Consider the following 18,573-nt stretch of genomic DNA (forward strand, 5'->3'; position numbering starts at 1 on the left):
TCCCCTGCCAGCAGATGGTTCTGAAGCACCATATCAAGGTGGGTCCCCAGCTTTGAAAGGGCTCAGTGCAGCCACTAGCTATGTTAACTTTTGGGCAGATTTACGATGATGTACATCCACACAAGCTCACCCTCCCCAAACATGCTCCCACACAAAGACTCCTGGACCCACAGAAAATTGTCTTTAGGTTGAGTCCAGAGGGGTAGACATTGCTGTAAAAGGGCAATTGCTGTAAAAGGGTAAAAGGCACCACTTCTTTTTGTGTGAGCTGGGAGAAAATCAGCATGTCAGGCTGTGAGGGTTGTCACCCTTGGAGCGCAGTCCGGGAGCTGTGGGAACCATGGTACTCCTCTAAGACACACAACTAGGTTGGGGACAGAGCCTGTCTCACCCAGACCCTGTTATCACCCAACACGACAGCAGGTGGCACCACTCACACAAACTGGTCTACCCGAGTGCAAACAGCAGACACAAGCCAGCTTCCCAGCTCCCCAGACATGCACTCCCCTCTGGAGTATAAACCCAAAATTATACTGTCTTGAACTGCACAGGGACCTGTACAGTATAAGCTCATTAATATGTCCACCCCTCCCTCAATGTGAAGAGGAATATGCACAATACACCTGTGTTAAACCAAGCTGAGATTTTCCCCAGACACTTCAGTCAAAGGCACAGTGGTTTAGATTAAAACATAAAACAAGTTTATTAACTACATGTAACGGGGTCAGCACCCACCTCTCATGCGCACCCCTTTTCTCTGGCCAATATACCTGCAATTACAGTCTTTTTGGGGGGCAGCACTCACCTCTCATGGGCAGCCCCCTTTGGTTGGTTGGGTGTGGACCTGCTTTTGGTTTTAGTTCTTATATCAGGGTGGCACCCACCTCTCGCGAGCATTCCCCCGGCTGATGGTTCTCTTAGCGGGTCTTCAGCAACTCAGCCCTCTAGCAGAGCCACATATACTGTTCCCCCCTTTTGGAGTATACAGTCCAAGTTCTTATCTTGGCCCTGGTGTTGGGCCATAGCTCTAAGGTTTCTCCCAGAGACACTGCTTTCTTCAACTACCCTGCTGGGGCCCATCTCGGTACCTGTAGCTGGTGGTGTTTCAGCAGGCCTCCCTGGGCTCAGTCTTCAACCAGACCAGCAGGACCCATCTTGGTACCCTCACTGGCCTGGCCAGGTTCTGGACTGAGTCTCCCTGGGCTTCAGCCTGCCCACACTTGCCTTCTGCTGGTCCTGCTGCTCTTCCTGCCAGCCAGCACCCAGTCTTCAGCAGCCTTCCCTGGGTTTCTGTCCTGTCTGCAGTGAGAGCTCCACAGTGACCTGTCCATGGTACTACTGGTCTTCCGGACACCGAATCTTTACTCCTTGAGCTCCACACAGCAACTGACTTCTCTGCTCTGGCTCTTCTGGCCCCAGATTGGCTGCTCCATCAGCCCCTCTAATTGGCCACTCCTCTGCAGCCACTCTAGGCTTCCTAGACGACTTCTCTCTGCTCTATTCCGGGGCAGGGTGATGCAGGGCCACGAGCAGGGGGCCTCCAGACCTAGTCCACTCTGCCATACTACAAAAGATAGATTTTAAGTCAATGTAAGTGATAGCAAACAGATTAACTAGTAAATAAACAAAACCGCAAACTAAGTCTAAGATACTAGAAAGACTGGATATAAATTAGCAATTTCTCACCCTGACTGATGATACAAGCAGGCTTGCAGATTCTCAAGACACAAGCTGCACTTGCTTTTCAGCTCGGGCTCTCCACCCCTGTTCCAAGTCCTTTTCCTTAGGAGCGTCTCTTAGGTGGTGAGTTGTGGGAGAGTGAAGAACAGAGGATGTCACTCCCTGCCTTACATAGCTTTTCCATATGGCGGGAACACTTTGTTCCAAAAACAGTTCCCAGCCCAGTTTGTGGAAAAATACAGGTACCCAAAATGGAGTCCAGAGTCATGTGGTCTGGTCACATGCCCTTGCAGAGTCATAGCAGCCATTACTTACAGGCTGTCTGGAGCATTCTCAGGAAAGCTCACCAGGTGTGAGAAGAGTTTCTCCTCAGGCCTATTGTTTTTCCTAATGGCCCTTTATCCTGAATAGGCCCTTACCCACCAGCTTTCTAGGCTGGAAGTATTTTGCCTAGTGAGTGTCACCACATTTGAAATACAGATACATAGCAAATATTCATAACTTTAGATACAAAAAATTATATATGCAACAAAGAGGATAATCATATTCAGCAAATCATAACTTTTCCAAGGACACCTCACATGACCCATCTTGTACAAATTGCATCATAATTACATCATAATCATACAATTATTAAGAATATGGGGTGCAGTGTCACACAGGGGTCCATCCTATTCTCTCACATGGATCCTAATGGAATGCTATCCCCAAGGGCCTGATGTAGGAATCACTTGATGAAATTCTGAGGCTTATGTTATGCAGGAGAGCCAACCAGGTGATCCTAATTGCTCCTTCTAACTTTAAAAATCTATGTCTCTGTAAACTATTATTCCTGTTTTTTGAATAGCAACACACATTACATCTGTGTATATTGCAGATTATGGTAAAGAATTCAAGCAAGGTAACTACCGAAGTAGTAGTAGCATGGATCTACCTCATGGAGCTCAGTGGCCCATGGGCCCAGTTGAAACCCTGGTGAAGTCAAAGCTTCTAATTTATTTTCTTTACATTAAATGGTGTGTGTGCTTCACTTTTGCCCTGATCCAATGTCCTTTGAAGTCAAGGAAAGGCTCCTGTTGACTTTAGTGGATGTTTAGAGGTCCTTTATTAGGAGTGCCCTGTCCCAACATGTTCTCAAAATTTGTGCATAGAGACATGAATGTGTGTGGATATATAGTTCCATGGACTTCTATGTCAAGAATATCACTAATTTGCTATTATTAATTAAAGGAGTATTTTTGTATTTTAAAAAAAGTCTAACTTGAAGAAGCTAATTAAAATATATCATTGAGTCAGCACCAAGGTGTTTTGGGGCTAAATAGAAACAACATCTAGATTAGATAAACACATGTAAATAATTTCCCCCCAAAATACTGACTTCCTGTTGATGTAATTCCTAATTCAAATACGCTTACAATCAAGAACAACAAAAGCAAAAAAGCAGCAGTAGCAGCTAGAGTTAGCTTGAGTAAGGGGAATGAGTGCTGGAATGTACTTATTTCTATATTTTAAACCTATCTTGCTTTAAAATTATATTTTAAACTTGATATTTAAAAATAATTATGTTGGGAGGGAGAATTTCCACACACTCTGCTGTCAGCGTTCACTGGTTAATGTGATTTGCCTTGGTGGGGAGTTATTCTTTTCACAACATAAGTCTGAAATTGCTATTCACTTTGACAAGCCTGCTCCTGATTGCACTCCAGATCATGACATTGGTAAGAGAAATGTGCAGAGCAGAGCTCTCCAATATATGTTGTTTAGCTCAAAGAGATGCAGTCAGACCCCTCAATATTAGCTGATGTGTTCTAGACAATATTATGAGGAAATTAAAGTCTATAAGTATTGGCTGATGGCGGTGAATTATGATAAGTTTCAGGAGCTAGTTGTCTGAACCAGGATATGCTGATTAATTACCCAATAATTTTCTATTAAGACAGCTAGGTCCACATGTGCTCAGCAAAAGCAGGAGTATTAGACAATAAATTGTGAAAGTACAATTCAGACTACACAGTATTTGTGGCCATAGCCTCAGTAATAAATTATACAGATTCATTTTTAAAAAATAAGATATTTTAAAAAGCAATGATCAAAGTAACTGAGGTGAGCAGGACCATGCTAGATGCTGTATGAACATATGAGGACAGTCCCTGAGTGCATATCTAGAACCAAATTTTGCTCTCATGTATATCCTGCATGTAGTGAAGTAGACTGGCCTCCCTCTAGTACAAAGGGGGTTAACTCCTCCTGCCCCACCCCCTCTGCAAGAAGTGCAGAGGCAGGACAGGAAGTATAAAAGCATGGCCCTGCAACTTAGTTGAGGCTGGACCAGGAAAGGAGGCAGATGTCTCTCTGAGGGAGCAGAGCTCTCAGCTAAGCCTGTGACTGGTAGCAGGGAGAAAAGGCAAACCACTATCCCAGGAGCTGGAAGACCCTGAGGACAGAGTAAAGGAAGGGCTCCTGATTGGGAGACTGATTGCCAGGTCCCAGGGATGGTGGAGTAGTGCCACCACAAGCTGATAAACAGTTGGGGTTTTTTTTAGTATTTTTTTTAATGGAAGAGTTGCAATGTAAATCTTTTGCTCTTAGAGAGGGTTTTCTTCATACTTTTTCTTTGAATGGTAACCCTTACAGTATATTTAAAATCCAGAAACTTCATGATGACATGCTCCATATCCCCCAAATAACAAGAATGGTAAAATGTTGGCTTTAAATCTCTGTTCCCAATGTTATCTAGGTTCTAAAGTCCAGACATGCTCTCGCACTTCATTGGGGATGATGGTCATGTGGTTAATGGACTGGCCGCCAACTCAGAATAGCTGGGTTCAGTTCCTAGCTCAACTACAGACCTCCTATGTAACCTAGGTTAAATAATTTACCCCATCTATATCTCCATTCCTAAGTTATTGCCTGTATCTTGTATTTTTCTCTTACTTTTTGTCTGTCTAGAATTTAAGTTCTTCAGAGCAGGGACAGTCTCCCACCAGGTTTATACAGTGTCTTATAAATGGGCCCTTGTACCTGAAGCTTCTAAATGCAACTGTCTGACCAAATAGCATGTCTTATGTGGGTGACACACCAACATACTTGAACTGGCAAGGGTAGATTTACATCAGTGGCTCTCAACCTTTCCAGACTATGCACCCCGTCTTGCATACCCCAAATTTCACCTCACTTAAATTACCTGCTTACAAAATCAGGCATAAAAATACAAAAGTGTCACAGCACACTATTACTGAAAAATTGCTTACTTTCTCATTTTTACCATATAATTATAAAATAAATCAATAGGAATATAAATACTGTACTTTCCTTGAAGTGTATAGTATATAGAGCAGTATAAGTGAGTCATTGTCTGTAAGAAATTTTAGTTTCTACTGACTTCACTAGTGCTTTTTATCTAGCTGTAGTGGGTTGGTGGTCGTCCCTCTCCCTCCAGCTCAGTGAGAGGCCATTCCACCTCACTGGGTCACTATGGGGTCAGCCCATGGGCAGCGATGGGCAGTAAACAGTCTAGGGAGCTAAGGCCCTCAGGCAGGGCTGAACAACAGGCCTTCCGGGTGGGGCAGAGAAACAAGCATTCTTTTACCTGACCTCCTGACTCAGGTAGACGTCAGACAAATGCAGGCCTCTTGACTTAAGGTGGGTAGGCGGCCACCCCGGGGTAGGGGGGTGGGGGTGGCGTGGCCGCAGCAGGTAGGGAGACCCAGGCCTATCCTATTCCACTGGGTCCCAGCCCAGAGCCCTGCCAGTAGCAGAAAGTTCCACCACTGAGAGAGCTCCACCAAAACACACCAACCTGAGCACTGACAGGAAAACCAGACTAAAGTCTGATTTCTTTGGGCTACTTCCTACCATGATCCGGGGAAGGTTCCAGCATCCAGGGTCCTACATCTCCTTGGGGTATTTGGCTTCTGGCACACTCAGCAGCTCCTCTCCAAACTCTGTTTCCTCTCGGGGTAGAGTGCTGCCCGGTTTGGTACAGGGCCGGAGGCCTGCAGCAGGCAAGAGTCATTTGTTTCCTCCCCTGGCTTCCCTTCAACTGCTTTGGAGGCCCTGCCTCTTAATACTTCCTGTCAAACTTCTCACCTTCAAGCATGAAGGCCAGGCCTGGCCTGGCTCTGCCCACTCAGGCACAGAGAGTGATACTTAACCCTGGCCTCACTACAGTGTCTGGCCAGTTCTCTCTGGCTCTCCTGCTGGCTGGTGGTCTGCCTGGCCGTTGCTGCTGCTGTTCGGAGGGCTCTGCTGGCCTACCCTCCAGAGGGGAGTGAAGAACCCTGCTCCTGCTACCATCCATGGGGTCTCTCCTGGCTGGCTTGCTGGTGACTGCTGCTTCAGAGCCTGCTGCTGGTGCTGTCGAGGAGGAAGAGGAAGACTGTTACAGGGCACCGTGGAGGGGGTTTCTAGCTGGACTTTTACATCTTGCTCCTCTCGTGGTGCTGTTGTGGAGGGCAAGGGGAGCATGTGGAGCCCTCCCCCAGTTCATCTACTCCCCCCCCACCACCACCACTGCCATCCCCTCCACCACCTGCACTCACCATCTGGATCTGCTCTTTGCCCCTCGACACAGCTGTTTGCTTCACCCTTTTTCATCACTGGGACTGATTGCAGCAGCAAGCATAGATTGTGTCACGCCAGGGCACGTGGGCACATGTGCCCTCCCTTCCCCAGCTATGTTTGGCCAGTGGGCTCCCCCATCCTCTGCTTTGCCCACTGGCCTTCCTGCAGCAGTTTGCCCCCTTTCCCCTTGCTGCCTTCCCCGCACGCCCCTTGCTGCCCATTTTGCTTTCCTCCCCTCCTTCCACCTTGAACTTTATGGTGCAGGTAGTCCGGCGTGGATCACGTTGGCGCATGCTTCCTCCGCCGGGCTCCCATACGACCAGCAGCTCCTCTTTTATCTCCATCTCAGAGGACTTCCGCAAGACTTCTCTGAGCTGATGGTCTTCTACCAGGATCTCCTCCAGACCTGGAAGCTGCTATCAATGACCAGGTCCATGGTTGCCACCAAGGGAGCAGACCTCCTTGCGGAGCCCCTGCTACACAACCCCCACTTTCGTGTGCAGGTGGCAGAGTCCCCCTCTGTGCGCCAGAGGCTGGTCCTGCAAAAACCACCAGAATCGGAGATCTCCTGGACTACAACCAGGGGGACTGGGTAGATCCCCGAGTACTAGGTCAGTGCCTGGGGTTCTCCACCCTTCAGACCCCCCCACATATACTCTAGGAGCCTTATTACTCACTTCCCAGGTTTTCCTTGAGTGGGTCCTGTGAGAGGGTGTTCCCCTCTTACCTCAGGCCCTCTGGACTTTTTCACTGGGCTCCTGCTGCACAAACCCCCTGGCTCCCTCCCTTCCATAACCTGAGCCATCTGTGCGCCCTGCAGCCAGTTCGCTTCCAAACTGCACCAAGGGAACAACTGTACATGCTCATGCACCATACGTTTCACTTCCTCACCCTCATCTTGCCCCGATACCAAGTGGCAGGACCTACCACTACTTGCGGTAATATTCATTTTGTGTCCATTTAGAAATCTTGCTTCAAATTAGTTCAAACAGTTCATGCCAACGTTCTCTGCAAGAAACAAATTAAACAGCAGAATGAATGAAACATTACACTTCCAGCCCTGCGTTCCATGCTCAGGCCACACACCCACTTAACTCCAAGTCAATGGACATTTGGGCAGAGTATGTGCTTCAGAACTAGGCTCTGGATGTCTAAAACCATAAACCAGTTAAAAAGAACAAAGTCGAATAGTACAATAAAATTAAAGCCTCTTCTGATCCAACAATGTAACAAGAGAATTCAGAGTTGTGATTAAAAATCCTTGTCCTTGATTTACCCTTTTGTATCTTGCAGACACCACAGATTGGTGTGTAGTGTTACATACCATATGGGCTAAACTATTTCTGTGGTCTTTCCTTCCCATTTTTCTTCTTTCACATTTTCATTTCTCTCCAGGCTACTTACCCATTTTTTTCTCTCTTTTTTTGTTTAAATGAGGTGCCCGATGTCATATATTGATTAACATCTGGCAGTCAGCACATCATGACTACACTGGTCAGCAGAAAGCACTCAATGAATCTCTTCTTGGTCTGAATCCCAGATTTTCAGATATGATAGTGTCTCACAGACCTAATGTATTAGAATTTGGGGAATACAGGAAAAGTAATCTCTTTCAGAAGATTAAAAGGTAGAAAAAAATCTTGGCTAGCAATTTCAGGTTGTTCTGTACATTCCTACATCTTCTAATTCTGATTTTCTCCTCTTTTCCTTCTTTAATCCTCCTGTGCATTTCTTTTCAATTTCATTTCTCCTACCTTGTTTTCTTTTAAAAAAAGAGAGGGGTTTTTTTTGCTAGATCTAAAGACCCAGCCCTGGTCCTTTCTGGAAACAAAAGCAAAACTCCTATTGACTGAGGAGCAGGCCCTATTAAAGTTAAGATAGTAAAACATTTCCCCTCTCTCAGCCTCTTCAAGGTCCCTTACCAACTAAATCCCTGATCCTGCAAATACTCACATGTGTGTAACTTTATGGACATAAGAGTTATGCACATAACAGTTAGCGGGCTTGCAGTCTTACTGTCAGGAGTGCATATGTATGTACTGGGGGACAGGAGGGTCTGGACTTGAAGGCTGGTATAGCCTTACTTCATTTTCTCTTCAGTGTCTCACAGTACGTTATTTCAATCATATGACTTTGCACAATTTAATCTGATTGTTGTATTAGTCACTGTACAGAAAAATATGGTCCGGGCCTCAAAGAGCACACAAACTAACGAAACAAGACTGTAACAGGCAATATGAAAATGGAGGAAGGAGGCCAAGAGTCGTATTAATAAAATGTTACATGCGCTACCCACATGCATGGTCTTATGGTTCAGAATCATGTGACTGTGTTTTTTTTATTTCTAGAAATGAATAAAATTTTCCTGACTGCCCTTCAACCTACCATTCAACCAACCTACTGTCCACCATTAGTTCAGAGTGTTGTAGTTCACAAAGCCAAAAGTCATAATGGAGAAGAGGTAGTTAGGATTGGAACTATCCTCTATTATACAGCTCTTTGTAGTTCCCTCTAACTTCTGGGAAATTTGCATGAAAATTGCCATGTTTACTCATGAAGACAAAGGGCATGTTTCTGAAACCCTAAAGAAAATTAATTATACTTTTTTGAGTTACTGTTGGTCATTTTTAAAAAAATTACCTAAATTTGAAATTCTGACCTTGTCTAATTATTGCTATGTCTCTGTAGTTCAAAAACCACATTGTCAAAACCACATAGGTCCTTCAAGCTTTCCACAGTGTTAAATCTCCTCAAAAATCTCATGCACTGGCTCTCCTTGAAGAAATTAGTGTCGGGTTCAGCAAAGTTAATGGTTAATGATCTTTTGTTCTGAATAGTTTGGGGGACAATATGGGAGGCAGGATGATCTTGTGGTTAAGAGAAGCCCAGGTAGAATAAAAGGCTTTTTGTTTATTATAAAGTATAAAGCTGTACGAAGCCCAAATTGGGCAGAAAATGTTCTGTATCTAATAACCCGACAGAGAAAATAAAAAGGCAAAGTTGGGAAAAGAGGACCCTGAATTGTATCTTGATTGGAAAGGAGCAGGCCAGCGATCAGGAGGGGGCACTCAGGGGTAAGCGTAGTGACCTTATGACAGGCTCCTAATGACAGTACAACCACAATACAAAAATAAATAATGATGTGTGGCTTGTAAAACACTGCAAGGGTAAATTTTCATTAAAAAACAAAACAACAAAAGCAAACAACCTTCTATTACACTTACTACTGAGTAGTCATATTTCAGTGGTAAATAATACCTACGACACATAAGAAGTCAAAATTAGGTTGAGCACATCACCCAAAAACCTAAGAAAACCAACCAGCAATACAATAGGAAAACCACTGATTTAGCGCCCAAATGAAAGAGTAGACACAGCATTGCACACATCTATAGCCTTGTCTACACTAAAGGGAAAAATTGATCTAAGCTACGCAAGTTGAGTTATGTGAATAGCGTAACTCAAATCAACATAGCTTCGATCTACTTACCGCGGGGTTCACACTATGCGATGTCAACGGAAGACACTTTCCCATTGACTGCCCTTACTCTTCTCGATCAGTGGAGTACAGGAATCGACTGGAGACGATCGGTGGTCGATTTAGCGGGTCGAGTGAAGACCCACTAAATCGATCACCGATGCATCGATCGCCGCAGCATCAATCCTTCAGTAAGTGTAGACAAGCCCTTTATTTCTGTCCCATACCTTTCCTATGGAAAGGCAGCTTTTGAGTCAAAATCACTTTGTGTAGCGCTGTGTCCACCTTACCACTTGATTCATTAAAAGCACATGAATTTTCATAGCACAATCAGATAATTCCCCAAAACCTTTTTTCCTTTAAAAAAATTCTACTCTGTAGAGGTGGAAATAATGAGATTCAAATGTAATTTACTCCCCCACGTTGCACTATTCCTTTTTCTCCTTGTAGGAAGTAACAAGGTAAAGATGTCAGGCTGTTCATGATTTTTCTCCAGCAAGCAGATCTTGCCTCTTGACAGATTTCTGAGGCATTCAGTTAGTAATTTTGAGGCTTCTCCCACTCTACTGCCCCCACCCCCTCAGATTGTGACATACTTTAAGGCTGCTGATAAACAATCATGGTTACTTTGTCATAAGCATAGCTTCCCTTTGACTTATCCTTGATTCTAAGAGACTGTGAGCATTTTTATCCATTTGAGATTAAGATCCTATGCGAATAGCTAGAAATCTTTAATATACCAATAAAATATTGCCATTCCATATATTGTTTGCTTGTTAGTCTACCTGAGTCAGGGAAGTCAGTGTGCTAACAAGCTAAGTATAGGATAATAGAATAAGTTTATTGCTAGTATTGCTGACTCCTCTTCTTCCCTGCTTATGTTTTCAGGCGTGCAGCAAAGAGGTCAGCATTTCAATAGCTTTTCCTTCAGTCCATTCTTTATCATCTCACTTCTCATCTCAAGGACCTTCAGGGAATGTAGGTTTAGAGTTATCTGATGTTCATCAATTGAAGATATAAAAAATAATCACTTTCATTACCTTTCAAGCCGTTAGCTAAACCTCAGCTGCTTATTCTACATTACAAAATCTACAGCAATGAAATAAGACATCCATTTATTTCAGCTGATGTTTGCTCTTAAGTTTTTAAAGGGTTGCACATTCTTTCTTTCAGAAAGAGAGTTCCATGGAGAATTGGAAAAAGAAAAATGACTCATCATTCATCTTCCTTGGGCTCCAAAGGCCAACAAGAGATACAGCTCTAAACACAGGGATGGCAACACTAAAATGTAATACTGATTCCAGAGGTGGCTCTGACTGACTCTGCAATAAAAAGGTTAACACCTGAAACAAGTTCTAGAATTGCTTAAACAGTACATAAATGTATCCTCCAAACATTTGTGATGGGCAAAGGGACGTAGTCTAAAAACTTGAACCAGTGGCCAGGAACAAGCATTAGTTATGGTTGAAAATGACTTTCCATTATAATTCCCCATCCTCAGATCTTTCCAAAACATTCACTTTTGGGGCTAAAATTTTCCAAAATAGGTCTCTGTCTGCAGATGAATGTTTTGGGGAAAGTTGGAGCAAAACCCCTTTTGCCGCTTTTGAATTATGTAGAAAAATTGTTTTCACTCAGTGTTACAATTGCTGCACATATCTTTTTAGAGGATTTCAAAGCTGCTGAAGCCTGAACCTAATAAAGTGGCAGAAGAGAGCAGGATGCACTTGGAATAAGTACATGTCTGCCCTAGTATTATATAAAATTCCCCCTCCCTGCCCACCACTGTGCTATATGTTGTATTGATATAAATAAAACAAAAAGAGGAAGACAATGTTCCATACTGGCTTTGTTTATATTGACAATAATGTATGCATCCTCACCAGTTTGATTTCCAGTTGGCAAACTCATTTATTCTATCTAAAAACAGGACAGGAGTGAATATGAACCAGGAACTGTGCACAGTATAATTAGTAGTATTGACTGATATTTCATTAAAACCAGAATTTGCATTCAATATTCTAGGGGCTTAAAACAGACTTCCCTAAGGCCAAAAATTGGTGTGCACAGCTGAGACAACTTTAAAAAAAAAAACATACATAGAAAAGGCAACTGCCCTCAGACAGCACAACTATTTTCTGACGCTAATGTAGGCAAGTTACACTGCTTTAGGCGTGCTTCACTTAAGAAGTCCCACAAACTAGCTTTATATACCACTTTTTTAAAAAACTCTAGAGTCCAAGTTGACCTTAGTAGGAAGAAGCAGCAACGGGGAAGTATACGATGTATATTGCACTCTGATACAGATATGCTGAGTACAGTGTACAGCAATGACAACTGGAAATGGAGAAAAATGCCAGATGTGACAGCCTTCTTAAAGCCTGACTATATCTGAATCTTACCAGACAAGAGTCCTGGAAGCCACTATCCTTCCTTGCAGAGAAAAAGAGAGCCGTACAAATGATAGCTGATGACACTCTGCTTTCTAGTGTTTCTAGCGGTCACTGTAAACCAAGAGATTCCATATGGTATTGTGAAAATGAATGTGAATAATACTGACCCTCTTCTGTGTGCCACTTGATGACTTTCAATTTTTTTCTTGTTTCAGTGATTCTTTATTTCATATGAGAAATAAAGGAGATTTTTCAAAGACACAAATGGAAGCTAAGTACCTAAATACCTTTGATTTTTTTTCCTTGGGATTTGGACACAATTCCTTAGGCTCCTTGGAAAATTCCACCTAAATATTTCACTTGAAACTGGGAGGCAAAGAATGAAAGATAGATTGTTATTGAGCTACACACAGAAGCCCTGATCCTGCACTGGGATCTGCTAGTACAGATCCTTGACTCTATGCAGGATCTGAGTTAATGTGCCTTTGCAGGAGTAACGGCTAGTGGATCCCAATGTTGGATCGGTGCCAAAACAGTTTTGAAAGATTAAACTCAGCTGGATAATGGATAGGGGTTATATCTTTGTGAGAGAACTGGGTGTAATAAGAGTTGGGATTCAGGGATATTCAGTTGTCTGTAGTGTAATATGTATATCTATGACACTGTATAAATCATTTAAATAATTAACTGTCAGAATCTCTTCTGGACCTATTACATTTGCATTTTTCACATTAAGTGAGAACACCTTTAGATTTCAAGAGCAACAAATGAAAATGGTGCAAGGTTTGCCTAAGAAAAGATGTCAGGCTTTAGCCCAGCACCTGCAATCCTTTAGATATTTCACTGTGTCTAGAATCTCCCTCTTAGCATATTTCCTGCTGAAGATGAGAGGCAGGATCATCCAGTGATTAGGGCACTGTAACAGTCTGTACCGTTATATTCACCACTGTTTACAAAACTATGATAAATCTTGTACAAAGTATGCCTTGTGAGGTATCATTAGAAAGTTCATAATCTGCTGAACATTATTGTCTTGGTAATATATTTGTGTCAACATTATATGAAAAGTTATAAGATTCTACTATATGACTTTACTGAGACATGTTCTAAGTCTAGGGAAACAGCTTCAAACCAGTTCCCCAGAGACAAAAGTTTAGCCAGCACCTCAGCCAGGTGTCAGCAGAATCAAGTGGATTATCATGTGATCAAGCAGCCCTTCTTTGGCAGGAAAAAGGGTGTGAGCAAAAAATTTACATCTTGGCAATGGAAGACTGCAGGTTCCAATGTAAACAGACTGGCTATCACCTGAACCCCAGCTGGAGATGATTATCAAAGAGGAAGAAAAAATATAAAATTGAGAAACAGAGGCCCCAATTCACCTCTCTCCCCTCATCTATACTCACGGCATCAATAACATTTGAAGGACAAAGGAAGCATCATTGAACTGGGAGCGGGTCTTGGCTGAAGGTATCTAGCCAGACTGCTATAAGCATGTGGTGAGAGAGCTTGAAATTAACTTAGCTTGTTAAATTAGGTATTAGCTTGTGTTTTACATTTTATTTCTTTGTAACCAATTCTGACCTTTATGCTTCATTACTTGTAATCACTTAAAATCTATGTTTTTGTTAATAAACTTGTTTAGTTTTATCTGTTTGGATTGAAATGTTTGGGAATCTCCATTTGAGATAACAAGGTTTGTGCATATCATTTTCTATTAATAAAAGGTTGGACTTTCAATGAGCTTATATCATCCAGGAGGATAGTGGGTAGTACAAGATGCGCATTTCTGGGGACAAGTCTGGGATTGGGAATTTTCTAGTGTTACTCTACAATATAATTCAGGAGTGGCTGGCTAAGAGCATTCAGGTAACTCAGCTGAGAATAGTTTACATGCTAGAGGCTATATGTGCGCATGCTAGCAGTGGTTGCTCTCACAGCAAAGCAGCGTAAAAGGCACCTCAGGTTGGAGAACTGAGGGGACACAGCTGTCTAAGAGTCCAGATTGTACCTGGGCAATGTCACAGGCAGTGGCAGAGCTAGGTTCAGTTCCCTGTCCTGCTATACTGTGTGACCCTGGACAAGTCATTTAAGGAACATCTACATGCTACCCCTCCCCCCGCACCCAACAAAAAAGAGTGGCTGCAAGCCTCAGAGCCCAGGTCAGCTGACTTGGTCTTACAGGGCTTGTGCTATGGGGCTAAAAATAGTAGTGCAGACATTCCTGCCCAGGATCTGAGACCCTCCCCCCTATGGGGTTTCAGAGTCTGGTCTCCAGCCCAAGCAAGAATGTCTACTCTACTATTTTTAGCCCCATAGCATGAGCCCTGCAAGACCAAGTCAGTTGACCCAGACTCTGATATTTGCTGCCTCAGGAGGTTTTTTTAAGTGTAGATGTACCCACTGTCTCTCTGTGCTCATTGAAGGAATTATACCACTTCCATGCCTCACAGGAATGTTGTAAACATAAATCTATAAAGTACTTGGGAAAAACTGAAGTGCCATGGAGGTCACAGTAGTCTATAAAGAAGCTTGTTCTTCTATCTGATTGTTTTATCTTCTCCCACACCTCCAGTTGTATTTGAGGAGTATTTAATGAGGTTGTATGTTCTTCTGTCATGTCAAACATCATAATTTGGAACTCAAGATCAAGAAACCTTATTTATAAACAGGAGATGGTTATCATTCAAGGAATATTTGGCCTCATTCTCATTTACACTAAGGTCCATTTGTACTGCTCTGTATATGTAAAATGGCCTTATATTGATTCCCATTTTAAGGCCCCAAATGGCCTTACTGTAAATGAGAATCAGGCCCACTGTAACTCCCTCTAATGGACAAACAACTGTGAAAGATGTTGAGAGGCTTAGCTGATTTTATCCTTGCTTAACCAGATTAGAATATGCCATTTATGTTGCAAATCAATTAATCTAGTGAGAGGATGATTATATGTCCTGGAATTACTTTGTGTAATCAATAACATCATCTATATTTTCAGTATCATATAGGAAATGAAAAAAAGCAAAAACAAAAAAGGGGGGGGGGCATTCTATTGAATGTGGCAGCCATTCTGCACTGCAAAAACAAAACAACAGAAAACCGAGGAATAATATTCTGATTTGGTGAATCTATTACAATTTATGGATTTTTATTGATGTTATGAGATTGTTGAATCATGGAGAGCCTCAGTGAATGCAGAATCCCCTATTTGCCCACAAGAGCTGCAGAACATACCTACTGTTTCATTAGCAAAGAGTAAAGATGAATAGCAGTTGAACAAATAGAACTTAATTAAACCCTGTGAACTGCTCTGTCTATGTACCCAAGTTCTTTCTAGTTCAACTCTAGTCACAGTCCCTGGTGTTCCATCAATAATGGTCCTTCTAGGGAACAGAAGCCCTCTTATTTTAGTTCCACTGATCATGATACATCTTTTCCTATTTTACAAACTTTAATATAGGAATTAAAAACAAATTAATTGATGCCTAGACCTGTATCCCATGTCCCTTTTGCTGGAGGTTGCTAGAACTTAGCTGAGTTAGAGTCTTGTTTTTATCACAGACTCAACTGCTTCATAGTCATTAAGGTAGCTTGCTCTCCTCAACAGATGACCACACCAGCAGTGACTGATTTCCGTGCATCTGTCAACTGTCTCCAAGTCTAGTACACTATATCTCTGTGGACTCCCCTGGCTCCCTGTAGGATTGGTCTCCAGATGGTCTCGGTCTCTCCATTCTGTGATTCTCTTTATTTCTGTACTCTCTCTGGGTGTTGTCTGCTGGATGGTAAGTGCCTCCTGTTCCTTCGGATCACTTGTCCCTCTTGTGTAGTCACCTTTTATGACCTTGGTGCCACTGCACCCCTCACAAGTCCATTTAGTCCACTCTCTCTGGTGTCTCCCTAACGGCTGGATCCTCACAGGAGTGCCTGTCTCCAGGGCTGACAAGCCCTTGGCTGATCTTTCATACTCTAGTGCCTACTTTCTCTGATTGTTGCAGTCAGAAGGACGGAGATACCACCGAGAAGAGATGGCAACAATGTCTTCTCAGTGGTAGTAGAGATTTGGTCCCTCATCCCATCAGTGCCTGTGTGGACGGTTTTGGCACCTGTGTGATGGGGTATTCCGGTCAGCCAAAAAATGCTAGCAAGAGGTCTGAACCACAAGAAACAGCCTTGAGTAACAATGTTAGCTGTTTTCACAGCTGATTCCACCTTACCATTACTCTGGGGATATGTTGGGGAGACAATAGGGTGATCAAACTCCCATTTGCATGCAAATACCTTGTATTCTCCAAAGGCAAATTGGGGTCTGTTCTCAGGGAATACAGTGTCTGGAATGCCATGTATCAGAAACTGGGCCTGAGGTTTCCCAATCACTGACTTGCTTCTTGTATCAGGCAGGGCACTGGCCTCCCAAAAAAATGAATAATAGCCCACTGTAATTAAGCATTGCTTTTCACTGAAGGTAAATAAGTCTTTTCTAGGGCTGTCAAGCAATTAAAAAATTAATCGTGATTAATCGCACTGTTAAACAATAACAGAATACCATTTATTTAAATATTTTTGGATGTTTTCTACATTTTCAAATATATTGATTTCAATTACAACACAGAATACAAAGTGTACAGTGCTCACTTTATATTTTTATTATAAGTATTTGCACTGTAAGAAAAAAGAAATTGAGAAATACTATTAATCTAATACAAGTACTGTAGTGCAATCTCTTTATCATGAAAGTTGAATTTACAAATGTAGAATTATGTACAAAAAAACTGCATTCAAAAACAAAAAACAATGTAAAATTTTAGAGCCTGCAAGTTCACTCAGTCCTACTTCTTGTTCAGCCAATCGCTCAGACAAACAAGTTTGTTTACATTTCCAGGAGATAATGCTGCCCGCTTCTTGTTTACAATGTCACCTGAAAGTGAGAACAGGTGTTCTCATGGCACTGTTGTAGCTGGCATCGCAAGATATTTACATGCCAGATGTGCTAAAGATTCATATGTTCCTTCATGCTTCAACCTCCAGTCCAGGGGACATACGTCCATGATGATGATGGGTTCTGCTCAACAACAATCTAAAGCAGTGCGGACCCACACACGTTCATTTTCATCATCTGAGTCAGATGCCATCAGCAGAAAGTTGATTTTCTTTTTTGGTGATTTGGGTTCTGTTGTTTCCACATCGGATTTCTGAAAACATTCTCCACACCTCGTCCCTCTCAGATTTTGGAAGGCACTTCAGAGTCTTAATCCTTAGGTCGAGTGCTGTAGCTATCTTTAGAAATCTCAGATTGGTACCTTCTTTGTGTTTTGTGAAATCTGCAGTGACAGTGTTCTTAAAATGAACAACATGTGCTAGGTAATCATCAGAGACTTCTATAACATGAAACACATGGCAGAATGTGGGTAAAACAGATCAGGGGACATACAATTCTCCCCCAAGAAGTTCAGTCACAAATAAAAATTATTATGAGCATCATCAGCATGAAAGCATGTCATCTGAAATGGTGGCCAAAGCATGAAGGAGCATACAAACATACAAATGTTTAGCATATCTGGCACATAAATACCTTGCAATGCCGGCTACAAAAGTGCCATGCAAATGCCTGTTCTCACTTTCTGGTGACATTTTAAATAAGAAGAAGGCAGCATTATCTCTTGTAAATGTAAACAATTTGTTTGTCTTAGTGATTGGCCGAACAAGAAGTAGGACTGAGTGGACTTGAAAGCTCTGAAATTTTACATTGCTTTGTTTGAGTTCAATTATGTCACCAAAACATCTACATTTGTAAGTTGCACTTTCATGACAAAGATATTGCACTACAGTACTTGTATGAGGTGAATGGAAAAATATTATTTCTTTTGTTTATCATTTTTCCAGTGCAAATATTTGTAATAAAAATAGACACTGATCTCAATTACAACACAGAATATAATATATATCAAAATGTTGAAAAACATCCAAAATATTTAATAAATTTCCATTGGTATTCTATTGTTTAACAGTGCGATTAAAACTGCAATTAATTGCGATTAATTTTTTAAATTCCAATTAATTTTTTTGAGTTAACTGTGATTAATCAACAGCCCTAATCTTTTCCCACCTTTTCTCTTGGTCGGGTGAGCAGCTTATGTGGTAACAGTCTCTTTCTGCTGGTGGTTATCACATGACTGGCAGGTGTAACACCCTTCTGTCAAGGAGTAGAGTTATGTATTCATTCCCAGCCAGTAAAAATAATTCCGAGCCTGTCTAAGGCAGCTGTCAATGTCCAGGCGTGAGGCATGTATTTTTTGCATGACATCCCAATGTAATGAAGCAGGAACAACAGCTCATTGTCCTTGAAATATGATTCCATCTTGCACACTTAGTTCATACTTACTTTGAAAACATAGTTCTGCTCCTATTGGTACTTGGCTTATGTCTTCTGGCCAACCTGCTAGTATCAATCCCTTGGCTGCC

General features: G+C 42.2%; 1 long non-coding RNA gene across 2 annotated transcripts in view; it reads right to left on the reverse strand.

The window, feature by feature from the left end:
- Positions 1–678: 678 nt before the first annotated feature.
- The window catches only part of LOC140895717 (uncharacterized), a 77,526-nt gene continuing 59,631 nt past the window's right edge, over positions 679–18,573 (reverse strand). The window contains exons 2-5 of one of the 2 annotated variants that reach the window (XR_012154319.1): positions 6,489–7,251; positions 5,536–6,036; positions 1,687–1,795; positions 679–1,564 (exon numbers count right to left, since the gene is read on the reverse strand). This is a non-coding gene — a long non-coding RNA (uncharacterized lncRNA). Of the gene's footprint in view, positions 1,565–1,686; positions 1,796–5,535; positions 6,037–6,488; positions 9,600–18,573 lie in introns of those variants that run through there. The other variant, XR_012154318.1, reaches the window with a different exon arrangement.

The sequence above is a fragment of the Lepidochelys kempii genome, chromosome 11 (assembly GCF_965140265.1).
Source record: "Lepidochelys kempii isolate rLepKem1 chromosome 11, rLepKem1.hap2, whole genome shotgun sequence".
Lineage (NCBI taxonomy): Eukaryota > Metazoa > Chordata > Testudines > Cheloniidae > Lepidochelys > Lepidochelys kempii.